The sequence below is a fragment of the Elephantulus edwardii genome, unplaced genomic scaffold (assembly GCF_000299155.1).
Source record: "Elephantulus edwardii isolate Elephantulus edwardi_28Jun2011 unplaced genomic scaffold, EleEdw1.0 scaffold00446, whole genome shotgun sequence".
Classification (NCBI taxonomy): Eukaryota; Metazoa; Chordata; class Mammalia; order Macroscelidea; family Macroscelididae; genus Elephantulus; species Elephantulus edwardii.
In genome coordinates this window covers 824,763-830,024 of record NW_006400196.1, presented here as the reverse complement: position 1 = coordinate 830,024, position 5,262 = coordinate 824,763, and the positions used below count along the sequence as shown (strand labels likewise).

The 5,262-nt window shown below is 39.0% G+C and overlaps 1 protein-coding gene across 1 annotated transcript in view; it reads right to left on the bottom strand.

Annotated features, from left to right (window-relative positions):
• Positions 1-5,262, bottom strand: part of RNMT (RNA (guanine-7-) methyltransferase) — a 75,315-nt gene that overhangs the window by 35,614 nt on the left and 34,439 nt on the right. The gene's annotated exons all lie outside the window — the stretch shown is intronic.

Genomic DNA, 5,262 nt, shown 5'->3' with positions numbered 1-5,262 from the left:
CCTCTGTAGCATCTGGTCCCCACTGGACCCTCATCATTTCCTTCACCTGCTCCCCCCTCCGACCTAACTGTGCAGCTCTGCAACTGCATCCTGGCCCATCCTCACCCTTCTGCCCCCAACCCTCACCTCCTTGTACCCCCAATATATTATTCCAAAGAAAAAAAAGTATTGTAGTTGTGTGCCACTGAGTCAGAATCAAATTCTATCTGACCCTCCAGGGGATTTTAAGGGGCTGTCAATCACAAGGGAAGAGAATGCCCATCTTTCTTGCACTGAGCAGCTAGTGGACCTGAACTGCTTTCCTGAGGGTTAGCAGCATAACTCCTTACCACTATGCAGCAGATCATGATTAGAAAAAGCTATTAGAAACATAAATGCAAGCTATACACATGAATTTCACCTGATGGTATGCAAAGGAATCAGATTAAATACATCTGTCGAATTATCACTGGAGAAGCTCAATATTAGCTGTGAAAACTAGGCCACGTGCTGATTGTAGAACAGACCACCAACTACTCACTCACATGGCAAGTTCAAGATAAAGCTGAGGAAAATTAAATCAAATCCATGGCAACCAAAATTTGATCTTGAATCTATCCTGCCTGAATTTCAAAACCATCTCCGGGAACAGTTTGAAGCCTTGAACACTTAATGAGCGAAGACCAGATGAGCTGTGGGAGGATATTAAGATTATCATCCAGGAAGAATGCAAAAGGTCATCATTGCAAAGACAGAGGAGAAAGACCAAGATGGATGTCAGAAGACACTCTGAATATTGCACTATAGCGCCAAAGAGTCTAACCAAACAGAAGAAATCAAGATATAAAGGAGTTGAACAGAGATTCCAAAGGGCAATGTGGGAAGAGAAAGTAAAGTATTACAATGAAATGTGCAAGAAGGTGGAGTTTGAAAATCAAAAGGGCTGAACTCGCTCAGCAATCCTTAAGCTGAAGGAACTGAACAAGAAATTCAAGCCTCAACTTGTAATACTTACGTATGCTTTGGACAGAATATAAATGACCCAGGAAACATTAAAAGAAGATGGAAAGAGTATAGAGAGTCATTGTACCAAAAGGAATTGGTGGACACAGAAGAATTTCATGAAACAACGTATGAGCAAGAGCTTGTGGTGATGAAGAAAGAAGTTCAAACTGCTCTGAAAGAATTGGCAAGAAAAAAGGCCCCAGGAATTCACAGCATACCAACTGACATATTTCAACAAACAGACACTTACTGGATGTGCTCATCCAGTTGTGGCAAGATATCTGCAGGACAACCACATGTACAACTGACTGGAAGAGATCCATATTTGGTCCCATTCCAAAGAAGGATGACCCGACAGAGCGTGGAAATTATAGAACAGTATCAACGATATTACACGAAAGCAAGATTTTTCTGAAAATTATTCAAAAATGACTAGAACAGCCCATCAACAAAGAACTGCCTGAAATGCAGGCTGGGTTTAGAAGAGGCCATGGTACTAGGGATATTATTGCTAACGTCAGATGGATCGTGGCTAAAAGCAGAGAGTATCAGAGGAATATCTATCTGTGTTTCATTGACTATACAAAGACATTTGACTATATAAATCACAATAAACTGTGACTGACTCTGAGAAAAATGGGAATTCCAGAACACTTGGTTATGCTTATGCGAAACCTATACTTAACCAGGAATCAGTTGTCAGAATAGAGCAAGAAAACACTGCATAGTTCAAAACTGGGAAGGGTGTACATGTCAAGGACGTGTCCTATTCTCATCATTTCAATCTATATGCAGAACCCATTATCTGAGAGGTTGGGCTATATAAGTAGAAATGTGGCATCAGGATTGGAGGTAGACTCATCAACAATTTGCATTACACAGATGACACAACCCTGCTTGCTGAAACTGAGGAGGACCTGACAGGCTTGCTGTAGAAAGTCAAGGACTGTAGCCTTCAATATGGATTGAAGCTCAACATCAAGAAAACAAAGATTCTCACAACTAGGCCAATTGGCAGCATCATGATGGATGGTGAGGAAATTGAGATTATTAACAACTTCAGTTTACTTGGCTCTACAATCAACTCTTGGTACCAGCAGCCAGGAAACTAAAAGTCTAATTACCTTGGCGAAGTCAGCTGTCATGAGATTTCTCCAAAGTACTGAAGAGCAACAATGTCAGTTTGGAGACAAAAGCGCATCTGATACAGGCTATAGTCTTTGCAATTATTTGCTATGCACCAGAAAGCTGGACAATGACTAGGAATGGTAGAAAGAGAATTGATGCCTAAGAGCTAGGGTGCTGGAGAAGAGTATTGACTATACCATGGACTGCTTAGAGAACAAACAAGTTCGTCCAGGGAAGGGTGAAGCCAGGCTGCTTCTTGAAGGGAAGGATTCTGAAGCTTCATCTGACATATTTTGGAGATGTTGCAAGATGGGATCAGTCATTGGAGAGGGACATCATGCTTGGGAGGATGCAAGGAGAGTGCAAAAGAGGAAGATCTCGATGAGATGGATCAATTCAGTGACTGGGGTAATGAGGAAAGGTGTATCAGAGACAGTAAGATTGGCAAAGAATTGAGCAGGGTTTAGGGCTGTTGTACGAAGGGTCGCTAAGAGTCACAGGCAACTGACGGCACATGCCAACAACAACAACAACAAGGAAAAGATTACACACAGAATCATTCTTGGATAGTTACCAGGGATGCGGAAGGATAGAGAGGGACGTACAAAACAATGAAGGTAAGTTGGCTGAAGGAAAGATACATAAAAGACTAACTGAAGAAGAAAAAAAAAAAGACTAACTGGACAAGGGAGCTCTGGTGGCCTAGTGGCAAGAAGCTGTAGTGCAATCTCAGAGATACGCAGTGTGAATCCACCAGACGCTCTACTGGAAAAGGAGGGACAATCTCCTCCTGTACCAGTCAGATTTGACGGTACACGCATAATAAATAAAAAAAATTTATAAAGTCAACTAAAAGACTAGCTGGACATTATATTTAATAGCAGTAATCAACTGTGAATGTTATGAAAACGTGTGTAAATGACTGGATGAAAAACTAGTATGATTTGTAACATTTTCACTCAAAATTGAAAAAATTCATAAAATATGTTTTAAAATGGCCAGGCTTACTGTTCTGATAGTGATTGATGGAACCCTGAGATCATGGCTCTTAGTCACTCTTTGAACTTGGAACTCGCTCTTGAAGTACAATTTTCAGCCAAACAATAGGCAAGCCTATTTGGCGAAAAGTAACACCAGAAAAGTACTCACTCCTTAGGATCGGTGACCAATCAGATAAGAAGGGCAGCATCTAACCACAGATAAAAACTTAAATAGGTAGAGAATAGAAGGACAAATGGAAATAAGAGTCACAAGGCAGAAATGGGAAGGGTGTAGTTACACTGTGTATATTGTAGCTAATGTTATAAACTAAATAAAAAGGTGTAATTGGTTGAATGGAAAACCAATTCTACTTGTATACTTCACAATTCAAAAAAAAACCAAAATTTTTTTTAACTGAGTAATTTTTTTAAAAGACTGATTTTTTAATATTAAATGTGTATTTTTAATAAAGCCAATATTTATTTATAATAGTTTTAAAAGTAAGACACAAAATGTAGAGTTCCAGTTTGGAAGCATTTAATGATTCAAACTATGTCCTGCTGATGCCCAAGCAAGGCAGCCAAGCCTGGCTATGCAAAGGACACACAAATACACGTGTGCTTTGGCAAGACCTCTGCCGAGTGCAGCACCTGGAATTACCAGTGTTCAGAGCACCTACAGGGAGACCACACAGACACCTTCACGTGGTCTGACAGCCCATGGTGATGCAAAGTGTTTTTCTTAAAAGAGAAAAACTGAAAATGGTAAGAAGGTTGTCGCCTAGGCTGGGGAATCAAGGACTGACCAGGATGAGTGAGGTCTTTGGGGAGGCACTATTAAAAAGAGTATGGAAACAGCCAAAGCCGTAATCAGAGGTTAATTTATAGCAATAAACACATCAAAAGACAGGAAAAACAGATTCTTGACTCTCTAACCCATATCTCCAGCAAATTGAAAAAGAACAGCAAGAAAACCCGACAGCCTCTAAAAAAACTGAGATTATAAAAACTAGAGCAGAAATAAATGAAATAGAAAACAGAAAACAATTGAAACTATCAACAAAACTAGGAGTTGGCTATTTGAAAAGGTCAATAATATTGATAAAGCACTAGCAAACTCACAAAAGAAGGGAAGGGGAAGACACAAATAATCCAAATAAGAGATGAATCAGGCAACATCACAACAGACCCAACTAAAATAAAAAAGCTAAAATCAGAGTATTATGAAAAACCATACTCAAACAAATATGAAAACCTAGAGGAAATGGACAAATACTTAGGAATACAGAACATACCTAAAGTGACACAAACTGAAATTGAACATCTGAACAAACCCATTACAAAATAAGAAATTGAAAAGGTAATACAACAATTTCCAACCAAAAAAAGCCCTGGACCAGATGGTTGTACAAGTAAATTTTATCAAACATTCAGAGAAGAACTGTTACCAATTCTACATGTATTATTTCAGAAAATAGAAGAAGATGGAATTCTCCCAGACTCATTCTGTGAAGCAAACATATCTTTGATACCAAAGCCAGGAAAAGACACCACCAAAATAGAAAACTATAGGCCAATATCTCTCATGAACACTGATGCAAAAATCCTGAATAAAATACTGGCCAATAAAATCCAGCGATACATCAAAGAAATAATTCACCATGACGAAGTGGGATTCCTAACAGGTATGCAAGGATGGTTCCACATAAGGAAAACAATTAATGTAATTCATCATATTAACAAAGCAAAGAACAAGAACCACATGATCCTATCAATTGATGCAGACAAGGCCTTTGACAAAAGCCAACACCCTTTCCTGATTAAAACACTCAACAAAATAGGAGTAGAGGGGAATTTCTTCAGCATAGTAAAAAGTATTTATGAAAACCCGAGAGCCAACATAGTTCTCATTGGAGAGAGGTTAAAGGCATTCCTCTTAAGAACAGGAACTAGGCAAGAATGCCCACTATCACCTCTCTTATTCAATACTGTTTTGGAAGTCTTAGCAATAGCAATAAGACAAGAGAAGGGAATAAAAGGTATCCAAATTGGCAAAGAGGAGGCAAAATTATCTTTCTATGTGGATGACATGATAGTATACTTAGAAAACCCTAAAGACTCAGCAAGAAAACTATTGGACACAGTGGACCAATTTCGCAAAGTGGCAGGA